At 32.5% G+C, this 15580-nt stretch overlaps 1 long non-coding RNA gene across 1 annotated transcript in view; it reads right to left on the reverse strand.

Moving 5' to 3' along the window:
- The window catches only part of LOC143679440 (uncharacterized), a 30584-nt gene extending 15862 nt beyond the window's left edge, over nucleotides 1-14722 (reverse strand). Inside the window, exon 1 of the long non-coding RNA XR_013173767.1 lies at nucleotides 14476-14722. This is a non-coding gene — a long non-coding RNA (uncharacterized LOC143679440). The remainder of the gene's footprint in view (nucleotides 1-14475) is intronic.
- Between the last annotated feature and the right edge of the window lie 858 nt (nucleotides 14723-15580).

Here is a 15580-nt window from a genome sequence, read left to right on the forward strand (position 1 = left end):
GAAAATTTATTACAATTGATAACACTTTTTTTTTTAATCCTACTATTTTTTTAATCCTACTATTTTTAACAGTGGTTACATTTGTTACAATTGAGGAATGATTATTAAATTAGTACTATAACTATTGTCAATAGTTTACATAGGAGTATTTTTCTGCATATTCCCAACACCATTTTATTATAATAATGTTATTATTATCATTATTATTATTTCATGTACTTCTTTTTTTTTATTACTCATCTGTCCTTACATTGGCTAAAAGGAGTGTCAGTCACAAGGGTTTTGCGATCACATGGTCACATGATAAAAGCTATATTATTATACAATCATTGTCAAAGATCAAGGCTGCTGAATTACAATTCAACAATTTCAGGTATTTCTTTCTGGCTATTCTAATAAACCAAGAAGAAATATCTATATAATGAGTCAGGAGTCATAGTCATTTGTTAAATTCTAATTTCACAGTTACACCACTATCTCTCATTTGATGATTCTTTCAACTTCAGAGATATTTGGGCAATGACCATTTTAACTTTTTCTTGCTGGAAAGGAGTGCTGACTTAAGGGATAGAAAAATGAAGCTGGTTGATATTCTTTGAAAGACTGGTGCTTCTGGGTTTTAGGGCTTATCTGGCATTGGAAGAATTCTTATGTTCCTGAAAAAAATAAATTTACTAAGTGAAACTTTTCTAGAGTCTTAGATAAAGCCAGAGTATTTTTAAAGGGTTTTCAGGAATATTGTTTGTTGGGATTTGGCATACTTCAGCAATTTTCAATATCTGGTTGAAGCTTGCCTAACAATAACCTCCAGAATGACCTCTCAACTCTATTTGAAATCCCTTTGTCACTGAAAATTGAGTTTGTTCCATTTCGTTTTCCCTTTTTGGTCAAGAAGGCATTCTCAATCTTACCATGCCATGGCCAGGCTCATCCCTGGAGGTCATATCCCATATTGCCAGGAAGGTTTACATCCCTGGGTGACATGTCCCATAGAGCGGAGAGGGAGACGCTTGTGATTGCATTTGTGTGTACAAGCATTTGTTTGCATGTGTGTTGTGTGCCATCATAGGGCCTGTTCTGATGATAATACTTCAATGAATTGATTGTTACAAAATCTGATTTCTGATTCAATGACAATAATTTTTGAGAAGTATTTGACCATCCACCTCCAGGGAAACCTGTTGACCCACAAAAGCTACATTTACTAGCGTAACTGCACTAAGGGAGAACTGTCCTTGATAGATACTTGTGTCTCAAAATGGGAAAATTAAGGGAAGGTATTTATAGGGATTTGGTGCTCAGGATGCTTATGACATAATAGCTTTGTACTGATGAACATGTGAGTCTTGATGAGTCACCTAAACATTTGATGTGCAAGTTATCTTAGTGATTTCACAGAGTTATTTTCCTGGAGCAAGCATTTTCTTTGTTACAAATTGCTATGTTATTGCTCATTCTCAGTATTGCTTAATAAAGGGACAAGAGTATATTCTAAGTCATGAAATTATTTAATCCACACAGAAATAGGAAGCTTGCTTCATCACAATGTTGTTTAACACAGGGACAGGATACCATGATCCATTTTAAGGAAAAACTAAACAGCCACAACAATAACAACAACAACAAAAAACATGAAATGATAAATGAAACAAGGCAAAACACACTACTATGAAATAAAAAATAGACAACCAAACCCATATGGGTTATTATTTTTCAACTTATTTACTTAACCCATATAGAAGTTGAAAACCTTAGTAAATGTAAGAAAAACAGTCTTTTCCACTCCCACAGAGTTGGCCATTGCAGTATATATCTGAAACTACTGGTGGATCATATACCCACTGAGAATAGAACCAAAATTTATCTCATACACCATTTAATTCACCATAGACTATAAGGTACATAAAAGGAATGCAACATTACTGAATGAATAAATTGGTAGTCAAGTATTGTCATTCTGGATTTCTGTTTACAATAGCTTTCAGCTCAGAAGTAATACCTTTGAGTCATATCACATAGCACTTTCTGCATACCTTCGTGTAGTAATAACTGTCCTATACATATATCTAATTTGGTAGCATTGACATTTCTCAAAGATGATATATGCTCAATAATTCCTAGACAATTCAGATCCTTCATGAAGCCTTCTAATATCTACTAAATTATTTCAATAAACATATATCATTTGAAATAATAGAAATGCTAAATAATTTCCATAGCCTATCACCCTTTTAATCATCTTCTGGAAAGAAGAGATTGGAAAAATCCTTAGGGTTTTGTTCATGTTGCTCAAACTTCATGAAGTAAAATGCAACACTTTTTAATCAGTGAATGTTTCTAGAGCCCATCAGATGCATACACACACACACACACACACACACACACACACCACCACCACAACCACCACCACTGCCACACACTTAACAGGCAATCTGAGCATGTTATTAGTTGAGTTAAGCTGGTATAATTTAATAGTTATCCAACCCAAAAATAAGCAATGAATTCAACAAAATAGAAATGTGTATCTTGCTCTGATACCATAGTAAGATGAATATTCCTAGCCAGAATACTATACCTCTTAATGCAATTTTTCAAGGACCTAGGTCCTTCCCTAATGTGGTTCCATCATCCATAGTCATTGAAGATGAAACACACTGTGGATGGGGCTGTTCTCTTCTAATCTTTGATCTAGATATGATTGATATTTCTTCTGCTCACACACCATAAGCTGAACTCACTCATCTGGCACAATCGAACAAACTCTTAAATTAGACTCTGAATCTGCTCTGGGGAAAGAGTTCCATTGTCCATTTTCTTTTTCTCTTAGCCCAGGGCTGTGCTTTCTGAGCGGTAAATCTTACCAGTTGTCCTCCAAGACCACATCTGAAATGGACTTTCTAGCATATGTTTTCCTTGTGGTCTGCACAGTTTCCAGAGCCCTCATTCTGCTAGGAAGCCTAATATATGCATACGTATTTTAATAATTATGGAGTCAAGGAATATTTTTAGATTTTGTTCATGATTTCTTTGGCATTGGTAATTTCTGGAAAACTGAGATGTATTCTAAATCATTTGCTCCCAGTCACTTCCAGTCAATTCTACATGTATCCAAATCACTATAGCCACAATAAAAATTCCTTCTTATAAATCCTTCTGATATATACCTTATTTCTGTGCTTCTTTTACATTTCTATGTACCTTTAACTTCTCTTTATTATTTTTTTGGTAGATAATGCTCAGAGATCATCCATGCACTTTCTTTTTTTTCAAGTACATTTGCGTATGTCTACAGGATAAATTCCCAGAAATTGATATAAAAGTCTGTGGTAGTTTTAGCATGCACTCATAATTTCCTTCAAATATCATCCTCAAATAAAAAGAACCAAGTTCCTTGAAACAATTACTGATTTCAGGGTTAGAATAAAAATAAGACTGGTAGAGTCTTAATAGAGGAAGAAGATTTTTTAAATGACAGGACATGTCAAAAGAACACTAGGAGCCAAGCTTGAAGAGCTCCCATTGACAATACTGAAAAATTTGACCAAGCTAAATAATGATAGTAATGGATAATGACCCCAAATTAAATTGTATATCCATAGGTATATACTAACATAAATAAATAATTGAAGAAATAAAGAAATAATGGAAAATGGAAACAATTTTCCTTACAGAATAATTTCAAATAATTTATGAAAATATTTTCCCTTTAGTAGCTGCAGCTTCATTTCCCTCCCAATGATTGTGGGTAGGACTTATTGACAAACTTGCAAAAATTAGAGGATGCAAGAAAAAAAAAACAAACAATAATTATCACATGGCAAAAACTGAGAGAAACCAAGTGGTACATTTTTAACATCATGTGTTATGTCCTATTGATATCATATATCCCTTGATATGATGTAACAAGAAGGGAACTTCAAATTTGTAGTTGTCACCAAAATCTATCATTGCAGTCTAATTATCAGAAAACTTAAACAAACTCAAGCTAAAGAATATTTTTAAAAATATTTCATAAGTATTTTCAAAATTGTCAAGGTCATGAAAACACAAGGAAAGTTTGTGAAACTCACAGATTAGAAGAGACCAAAGAAACACGATAACTTAATTTTATGCTATAGCTTGGACTATGTCTTAAAAGAGAAAACAGTTAGAAAACGAACTGTGAAATGTAACTAAATCTGTAATTTTGTTAATAATATTGTTCATATATATATATATTTAATTTCAGTGAATGTACCAATGTTACATAAATTATTAACATTAGGGGAAGAGTATTGAAGACTGATAAAATTATGTCCTATATTTGCAAATTTTGTAAATCTAAAATATCCCAATTTAAAAAAATTTGTAAGTTTGTAAATTTTTATTTGATAGCCATTTTTAAATTTTTTTGCAAGTGACCGCACATATTTCAAGCCTCACCAACATTATATGAAGGATGTATACTTTCCCTCACTAAACGGAACATGATTTTTAAATTGAACATAAAATACAGCAAATGTCTTAATTCTCTTTAGATCTTATGCTTCCATTTGCCTGTAGCAGTTATACTTTACCATAATTACATGACTATTTTGAGGCCTCTTCACTGTATCATTTCTTCTCTTAGGGGAAATTTGTCTTTTTTTTTTTTATATATTTCATTAAAAAACCCACGAAGTTCAAATCATTTTAAATAAAATGTTTGATTGATTTGTTGTTAAAAAAAAAGTAAAGGAAAATGGAAAGTGAAGGAAAAATGTCTAGAAAAAATAAAGCTTAAATATTCCAATCTTATAATCATTGTATTTCATAGTAGAAAAACTAAATTTATTTTCTCTGAAATAGAAAAATAAGAATATCTATTGCTGCCTGTTCTATTAAACATTTATCAGTAGTCATACAGCTGAAATCAGAATACAAAGTTAAAAAAAAGGGGCATCCAGAATGGAAAAGACTCTAAAGTTACAGAGAAAACATTGATGACCCATTAGAATGCAGTCATTACTTTATCAAGTTCACAGAATACAAAGTCAATATATGAAACAAAATAATATTTTAATTTCCTAGGAGAAAACAATAAAAATAAAAATTAAAAAATAATGTCATTTGCAGTATCCTTAAAAGTTATGTTACTTTGATAATTTTAACTTATTTTGATAAGTTTAACAGAATATATACAAAAAAGTTAGTGAAAAATTATTGCAAAAATTATTTATAAACAAAATAGATGGAGAGAGAATTGTTTACGAATAGCACATCTCAATATTGTTAAAAACTTAAATAAAATGCTAATTGATCTATGAATTCTGAACATTCATAATGAAAAACAGCATGTTTGTAGAAAATGACAAGTTATTTTGCAAAATTACGTTGAAATGTAAAAGATCTAGTTAAGACAGAAATAGTTTGAAAATAAAGGGACAAAGTTGGAGGGGTTACACTTAATTTCAAAATTTGCTATGAGGCAATCAGAGTTGTGCACATAATAATGAAACAGGTTAGCAAGTCCAGATGTTACCCACATATACGTCACATGATTTTTGACAAAGGTGTCAGTATAGTTCACATTTCAGTGAAGAGAGGCAAGTGTTGCTTTTTGTGTTTTGATTTTGTTTGCATGCTTATGTATTTATTTTTATTTGAAAATGCAATTACATTGCTTAAAATTGCATATTGCAAACTCTAGGACAATAAAAAAAAATAAAAAGAGGAAAATTGATGTGCTAAGAGAGGACATGAGGCAGGATAATATAAAAATGCTCACTTAAAACCAGAGAAAGCAGAAACAAGTAAAAAGTTGACTAAGAACAATTTCAATGAATAGGAAACAGTAACAAACATGTTAGACATTATCTAAGTATATTAGTAATCACTTTAAATGTGAATAATATGTGTTCAAGTTTGAATCGTGTTTCCTAAAAAGATATGTTGAAATTCTAACTCTTATATCTGTGAATTTGACCTTATTCTGAAAAAGTGTCATTGCAAATGGAATTAGTTAACATGAGATCATAATAGGGTCATAATGACCTACAAGAAACCCATTTCAGTATTAAAAATTTGATGGTTGAAAGAAAAGATATGGAGAAAGGTATTCCATGCTAATGCTAATCAGAAGAAAGCAAGGGTTGATTGATCGGCACTTGGAAAATCAATATAGATATAATTGACCTGAATGGTACTACATCAATAATCTAATTGATCTTTATAGTATCCTCCCCTAAGTGACAAAAGAATTTACATTCTTCTCATAGCTTGCATGAACGTTCATCAAGGTAGACCTCATAATGTGGCATAAACACACCTCAACAAATTCAAAAATAGAAATCATGCAAAGTATGTTCTCAGACCATAATGGAATTAAACTAGAAGTTAATAACAGAAAGTTAACTGGACAATCTTCAAATACTTGGAGATTAAGCAATACACTCCTAATTAACACGTGATTCAAGGATGAAGTCTCAAGGGAAATTTTATGTGTGTGTTTGTGTGTGTGTGTGTGTGTGTGTGTGTGTGAACAGGTGCAAATGAAAATACAATATCAAAATCTGTGGGATGCAGCAAAAACAGTGCTTAGAACTAGAAAAAGAAGAGTGATTTAACCTCAAGGAAAGCCTAAGCTCTCTCTCTAAGCCAGCTAGGCAAGTGCGCTCACTGCCCTCCTCCCCTACCACGTGAGACATGACTTCTAGGGGTGTAAGTCCCCCTGGTAACATGGAACAGAACTCCCAGGATGAACTGGGATCCAGCATCAAGGGATTGAGAAAGCCCTCTGGATCAAAAGGGAGAAGAAAGAAATGAGACGAAGTAAAGTTTCAGGGTCCACGGGTATTTCAGTGGTTAGAATACCTGCTTTCCATGCAGGAGAGTCAGGTTTGATTCCCGTACCATGCACCCCCCCCAAAAAAAAAAATATATATATATAAGTTTCAGTGGCTGAGAGATTTCAAACAGAGTCAAGTGGTTATTCTGCAGATTATTCTTATGCATTATATAGATATCAAATTTTAGTTTATGGTGTACTGAGGTGGTTGGAGGGAAGTACCTGAAACTGTTGAGCATGTTCCAGTAGCCAAGATTCTTGAAGACAAATGCATAAAATACAACTTTTGCAGTGTGGACTGTGTGATTTTGTAAACCCTGTGTCTGATGCTCCTTTTATCCAGGGTATGGACAGATGAGTAAAAAAAAATATGAATAATAAATAAATAATAGGAGAGATGAGGAGTAAAATAAATTGGGTAGATGGAAATACTAGTTGTCAATAGGCGAGAAGGGCAAGGAGTATGATTTGTATGAATTTTTTATCTTTTTATTTCTTTTCCTGGAGTGATGTAAGTGTTCTAAAATATGATCACCATGATGAATACACAACTATATGATGATATTATGAGCCAATGATTGTACACGATATATGGAATGGATGTGTGTGGAGGTTTGTCAATAAAAATTATTTAAAAAAAGAAAGCCTAAGAAAGGTAATTAGAGCAGAATTTTTTTTTAATTGAGAATGGGAAAATAGAGAAACTGAGCAGATCCAAAAGCTAATTCTTTTAGAAGATCAATAAAATTGATAAACCTTTATTCAAACTAAAAACATAAAAGAGATAAGAAACTAGTTGCCAATGTCATTCCATGTTTACTGAGTATAATAAAAAGAAATACCCTGAACAACTCCATGCCTACAAATTCGATAATTTAGATGAATGTGCACTCCTTGGAAATTCACAGTCTATTCAAACTCACACATTAAGAATAGAACATCTCAATAGGTCTAAATCTATTAAACGAATTGAATTATAACTTCCGGGAAAAGAAAGCACCAAGCCCGGATGTGTATACCATTAAATCCTATCATACATTTAAGGAAGACATTGTGACAGTGCCACACAAATCCTTCCAGAAAACAGAAAAAGAGGGAACACTTCTTAACTCAGTCTACAAGACCAGCATAATCATAACACGAAAAACCAGGAAAAATCTCTACAACTAAGAAACTATAAAACAAGATCTGGCAGAAACAGATGCAAAACAATGTGACAAAATATTAATTGCATCCAAGAGTTAAATCCAAGAACATATAAAAAGACTTCTATATATGATCAAGCGGGATTTACTCCAAGTATGCAGGGTCACTTCATCATTTGAAAATCAACCAAAAGAATCCACCATATTTACAAGTTAAAGAAGAAAATTTGTGGATTATATTATTTAATGTATAAAAGGCATTAGCCAAAATAAAACACCATGATAAAATGTCTCAGCAAACTAGGAATAGAGAAAAATTCTGACATTCTACTTGGCGAGTACTGCACAAAACTGTCCTTGTCATCAAAATAAGAAAAGTCTGAGAATCTGCTACAGACAAGAGTTTAAGAAGCCCGGATGACAAAATGAATGTGTTATCTTGGATGTGATCCTGAATTGATAATAAAAGCACATGTAGTAAAAACTAAAGAAATCTCAATAAATTATTAACCTTAGTTAGTAATATTGTACCTATTTTGGTGATTAATTATAAAATATTCCATAATTATGCAATGTAATTATGTAATATAAGATATTAATAATAGGGGAAACTGGATTTGGTATAAATGGAAACTCTGTGTTTTATTCTTTTTTTGGTTTTTGTTTTTTTTTTAATCTAAAACTTTTCTAAAACATAAATTTTATTTAAAAAATGAAACAACATTAATTCTTAACAACATCAATAACATTAGTACAAGAATAAATCTAGTGTAAATTTAAAAGATTATACCAAGGGTTGAGTTAAAATGAATCAAATACAATTTATAGATTTCATTCCCTAGCTGCTAAAACAAACTACATAAAAGGGTTGGCGTAACAACAGCAATTTATTGGTTCATAGTTCAAAGTCTAAAAGGCTTGCTCCCTCCCGGGATCTTCTTTTGGCTGGCTGGCAATTTTGGGGGTCACATGAGGCAATGCACCTCATGACTTTTTTTCCAGTTCAATTGACTTCATGTTTTTGTCTGCTTCCCATGGCTTCTCTCTGTCTGTTTTTTAATTCTGCTTATAAAGGATTGCAGTTATCTGGATTAAAGCCCAATTTGATTCATGTGTGCCATTCCTTAACTGAAGCAATATCTTGAAGAGCTCTATATTTACCATAGGTCCACACCCACCAAAATGAGGACAAAGACCAATAACATGTCCAAACAAGACTAGAGTTCAATCCATCACAAGAGTGTTTTTGTGCATGTAGATTAGTACACTTACTATGGAAATTTGGGAATATATAACAAAGTGAAGTGTGATACAGCAATTCTATTTGCTAGATACATACCTAATAGAAATTTAATACAAATGAGCAAAGGAGCATGTGCAAGAATATCCACAGCAGCACTATTCAAAATAACCATAACTATGGATTACGGGAAGGCCTTGTAATAGTAGAAAGAATAAATTTCATATTACCTGCTCAGTGAAATATTTTACAGCAATAAGAATGAGTTTCTGCTACATGAAAAAACTTGCAAATAAGTTTTTTCAAAAATAAAATTTTGTGCAAAAAGTTACAAAGTAATGTATACTGTAAAATTCTATCCATTAAAATTTTTAAATACTCAAGTATTTGATGCTAGCTAAAATCAGAATTCAATATATCTTTCAGAGTAGTGAAGGAAAGTTTCTTTTTGATTGGGTTCAAAGAATTTTGAAATTCCTAGAATCTAAGCACAATATCGATTCCACAGATTACTATTATTTCATAATTGCATAGCAATTCTCAAATATTACCACATGAGTATTTTATAGTTTCAATAGGTCAGTTTATTGGTCAAGAAGAAATATTAATTATACTTTCCTTGAATTCAATAAGCCAAGATGCTTTGAGTGCCCACTAAACATAGGTCACTATATCACTCAACAAGCATATGGAAAAATGACACAATTCTATGAAACTAAAACAAGATAAAATCTTTGGATTTTTGCAATCAAATTGGTCTTTTATTACTTGCTTGACTCTATACTAGCCATGACCTCTGTTGAACTTGTGAATTTTCATCTGTAAATCCTCATCTGTAAGTACTTTTTGAGTTGTAGTTTATATACCTGCAAAATCCTTATATGTAAATCCTTTTTTGAGTTGTAAAACAAAAATAAAAATAAAACTCAAAATCCTCTTTTGAGTTGTAAAAGGATAATAATGAAGACAGAAGAGAAGGTCTAGGGTATGAAAATCAGACCAAAGTAAATAACACAGTTCTAGCTATATGGTATGTAAAAAGAAGTTATTACTATAAATATTATTCTTATGCTTAGGATTTTTTAACATATTTGTGATCAGTATACAAAATGATTATTCCACCCCTTATAATGTCTTCTTTTTTTCTATTAATATTTTTAACACTCCTTATCCATTTTTTTTTTACATTTCGTGTGAAAGATATGATGAAAATCTCAGTAAACTTTGAACTTTCACAGAGTTCCCTTAGTCTATGAGGTTTATTCTAATTAGGCCAAATGTATTGACTTTTAGATCTTAAACTCAAATCTATAGTCCAGTTTTCATTAATGCTTTCATCATTTTCTTCATTAATCCCTTTCCATTTCCTGTTACGTGGAAGTTTCCACAACCTGTCACCAGTATAGATGATAAAACAGTAAGTTATACAGATCCTGTGTTAATGGGCTAGTCTTCCTCAGTAATTTTAATTATTTGTATAATTATTGGTATAATTTCATACATAAAGGCCCAAATTTAATTCAGATTGTCACATATACTGAGAAAACTCACTATTAGTTACAAAAAAATATGTTAGGTTTAATATTCTTAACCTAAGCCAGAGAAGCAGTTGATGCTTAATATCCTCTGGGTGAAATTTTCTGCTGCAGTGAAATAACCTGATCCAGTGATAATATGAGAATCAGCCAAAATAAAAAACACTCTATCTTTACCATGCACATGTGAATTGCACTTAAGGTTTTAATGAAAAGTAAAAAACAAAAGGTTTGCCAGAGATTCCCTGAGTGATTCATAATTTCAGAGTATTAAAATAAATTGTTGTAAATCTAGATATCAAGGTCCTTCTTAAAAATTAAATATGCTATTAATTGAAACATTTATATAAATAGGATATTATAAGAGAACCATGTACATTATGTTGTTGTAATAAAATATAATTGATATACGTAAGTGCTTTACTATTTCTTTAGCCTATTTATGACAATTTCCTAAATAATAATCGTAGATATTAGATATGTAACTACTGAGTCACTTATGACCTAGAAAACAATTTCTGACTTCCTCCAAACTTTACTTCGAAAGAGAGAATAAAATATACCTTTCAGGTAATAAAAAATATAATGTCAGTTACTACTGAGAGTTTAAAAATTCATTTTTATTTTACAAAATATCACCGAGAGAAAACATGGCATCTAAAACATATAGGGAAGAGAAATTTTTCTTTTGCTCACTGTTTGTATATGAGATCTAATAACTTTTGAAATTTTGTTTAATTAAAATTGTATTTAATAAAACATAAATCATATTTTGATTGTATAAAGTTTTACAATCTTGCTCAAATTCTCTGCCATGTCATATAGGAACTATTCCAAAAATTGTTTCCAATCCACATATGCAGTTATTGTTAAATACAATTTTCAAAAAATAAAAGCCTGACACTCATGAAAATATAAACTGAACATGTATCAAAGATTTCACTTAACTCATTAATGAATGAGGATGCCAGTAAGATATTAAATCTGGTTTAAATGATAAATTTAAGGACCAAAAAGTGTGCACATATGGAATTGATATAATAAACTTTATCAGTACTACTAGATGATGAAAAGCAATATAACTATGCTCACTAGGTAGAAAAATTATCTTAAAATTTGTATTTTTAACCAGTCTTTCAATGGTGTTTTATAGCAGGAAAATAATCATTCAAACATATAAAAACTGAGGAAATTTCTTGAAAATTTATTCAAGTAAATCAAGAGATTACTTAAAGCAGTAGGATGGAGTATTAGGGGGAAAATGGGTCCATTTGTAAGAAATTAGTGTAATATCACACTTTAGTTTGCAATGAAATTTGTATATTATACTACTGTTTTACACATTTTAAAAACATCATATGAGAATTGCATACATGTAGGAACTCTCTGTGGTTTAAAAAACAAATTACGTGATAACTTAAGAATGTCCATATTAATCTGTGAATAGAAACAAGGTGGGGGAAAGAAAGAAGGTTAAAAATATTGAAGAAAAAGCAGGAACGCTTCTCAAAAGTCAAAATAATTATGTTATATGGAGTAGAGATGAGGGAAGATGAGAGACAGTGTTTGAAAGGAAGGAAATTTTTTAAAAAGGGAAATCAATAATTAAATTACACTGAAATACCACCTTTCTCTGATCAGTTTATAAAATTCTAGTACTTTCATAATATATAATATATTCTGTTGTGCAAGTGTAGGAAAGAGATAATTCAGACATTGTCGGTGGGAATGCAACCTTTATGGTAGGTCATTTGACAACATCTATAAAATTCCACTGGCATTTACTTTTTTTTTTTTAACTTTTTTTTATTGTATAATATAACATATACACAAAGCAAAGAAAGAAAAAAAGCAATAATTTTCAGAGCACTCTTTAACAAGTAGTCATAGGACACATCACAGAGTTTGTCATGGGCTACCATACCATCCTCTCAGATTTTTCCTTCTAGCTGCTCCAGAATGTGGAGGCTAGAAGGAATAAATTTTTTTTATCATTACAACCGACTTTTAAATTTGTGTGTGTGTGATAAATAACATATATACACAAAAGCAATAAATTTCAAAGCACAGAACAACAATTTGTTGTAGAACAGATTTCAGAGTTTGGTATGGCTTACAATTCCATAATTTTAGGTTTTTATTTCTAGCTGCTCTAAAGTACAGCTGCAGTTTCTTTAGAAACTAAAGAAATAACAATTTAATGATTCAGCAATCATATTTGTTTGTTAAACTTCACCTTCTCTGTTAAACTCCACCATCAACTTTGATTTTTCTACCCTACTTTTTATGGGTATGAGGGCTATGGCCATTCTAGCTTTTTCATGTTGGAAGAGGCTGTCAATAATATGGGGTAGGGAGATGGAACTATCTGATGTCCTGGAGAGGCTGGGCCTTCTCGGTTTCAGGACTTATTTGGCCCAGGTACCCATCTGGAGGTTGCAGGTTTCTGGAAAGTTACTCTAGTGCATGGAACCTTTGCAGAATCTTACATATTGCCCTAAGTGTTCCTTAGGATTGGCTGGAATGGTTTTGGTTGGAGTTTGGCAAATTATGATAGGCAGCAAAGTTTAACTGAAGCTTGTGTAAGAGTGACCTCCAGAGTATCCTCTTAGCTCTATTTAAACTCTCTCAGCCATTGATACTTTATTAGTTATACTTCTTTTCCCCCTTTTGGTCAGGATGGAATTGATCCCATGGTTCCAGGGCCAGACTCGCCCCTGGGAGTCATCTTCCACATCGCCAGGGAGACCTTCACCCCTGGATGCAATGTCCCATGTAAGGGGAAGGGCAATGATTTCACCTACAAAATTGGGCTTAGAGAGAATGAGGCCACATCTGAGCAACAACAGAGTTCCTCCAGAAGTAAATCTCAGGTATACCTATAGGTAAGCTAAACTTCTCCACTACCTGCATAAGCCTCACAAGAGTAAGCTTCAAGGGCTTGGCTTATTCATTTGGGTGTCCCCGATATTTAACACAGTATCAGGGGATTACCTGATGTTAAAGTTTAATATTTTCATATTTTTTCTCCCATCCCTCAAAATATCTTTTGATTATTTGCTTACTATATTCTAGGATAGCATTTACTTTTAAATATATTAATCCCAATTTTAGGGTTGCATCTCCCTCAAAATAATTGACAAATATGTAAAATCACATATGCATAATGATTTTAATTGAAACATGATTTTTTTTTTTTTTTACATGGGCAGGCACCGGGAATCGAACCCGGGTCCTCAGGCACGGCAGGTAAGCATTCTTGCCTGCTGAGCCACCGTGGCCCGCCCTGAAACATGATTTCTAATACTAAAAAATGAAACACATTTAAATAATAACTGGAAATATACATAGTTGGATACTGGCTAAATAAGCTATGAAAAATCCACAGAAATTGAGAAATATGCAGTTACCAAAAGAAAAGTAGACTTTATATATTACTAATAGGTTACATATACATATATATATATATATATATATATATATATATATATATATAAATGATTTATAATACATGATTAGTGGTAATTTTGCGATATTGGTGATGTGTGTGTTTTTTTTTCCTAGTGTGATTTCATGGTGGTGAGGTATATAATGATAATTACTTCATCAATTTTGTGATACTGATTTGATTTGTCTCAAGATGCTAGAATTTTATTTATCATTATTATCACATCATTGGTGCAAATGAAACAGAAACAAAGACAAATAGCATCTTCATTAAAAAAGATGTATAAACGTGTGTTACTATACCTGCGTTTTTGTCCTTGCTGTCAAGAACTGCAATGATTTTGAGATTTGAGGTTAGCCTGCCAACTTAAAATCTTATCACATTTGCTAAAGTAATAAGATGACTGAATCAGAGATGAAGGAGAGTTTATCTTTCATAGCAAAAGCGGTAAATCAGGATTTCATCACTTTTCTTTTTCTTCCCTGAGACCTGATCCCACAGAGCAGTGCTGAAAGGGCCAGGTCACATCTGCAGCTACAGTGGGTTGTTTTAAAGAACAATTCTCAGTTTAGGGAATTACTATTTTTTACAATGGGAAATAAACCTATTTGAATTTTACCCCCAAGGAGGCATTTTTATATTAGTGGGAAGTAAACAGATCTCTCTCCCACTAGCAGAACTTTATTCAAAGCCTGAAGTTAAGAGGTTGTGGTGATGCAGTCTGTGGCTCTTTTCTTCGGGTTACATGGCAGAGAAGGGCAGAGAATGGATGCCAGTTTGGCAAAGAAGTCTGCCGGCTTTTTTTCCTTTGGCAGTGACTGAAATTGTATGGTGTTTACTTTTATCTGTGGGTTCTAGATACCTTGGCAATTAGTTGGCTCAGGTCGTGACAAAAAAGAGTGGCGTAGGGAAAATTCCGAGGCCTAAGTTCCGAGACCTCTACAATCCTCTCCATAGCATAGTAGAGGACATAGTTTGTGGAAGAGAGCTTCCAGCGCTACTCTCTCTGCAGTGCTCTGGCGACACTCTCTTAAGAAGCTGTCTGAGTGAGATGAGCACCGAAACCACAGGAAGCAAAACCCCGAGAGGCTATTTGCGACCACGATTAACTAACTGGATGTGCCCTACTCACTCTCTACAAAAACTAATTTCGGCTCTATTCTCATGTAACTCAATTTTCTGAAAATTGCATTGGACCTGCTGTTTTCCTGTGTAAAAGTGTAAAACAGCAGGTTATCATCAGTTCTAGAGAGTGGCGCACGTCAAAATCACTCTTTTTATTTTTACTGTCCTAGCTCTAGTGAGCTGTCTTCTGCTATTCCCCCCTGCAGTCTTTCTCTGCAGCCCTTTCTTACTCCAGTAAAGATTTGTCATACGATCCTTATCTATTTCTGTGAAATCTCCAGA

Source organism: Tamandua tetradactyla, chromosome 4 (genome assembly GCF_023851605.1).
Source record: "Tamandua tetradactyla isolate mTamTet1 chromosome 4, mTamTet1.pri, whole genome shotgun sequence".
NCBI classification, from domain to species: domain Eukaryota; kingdom Metazoa; phylum Chordata; class Mammalia; order Pilosa; family Myrmecophagidae; genus Tamandua; species Tamandua tetradactyla.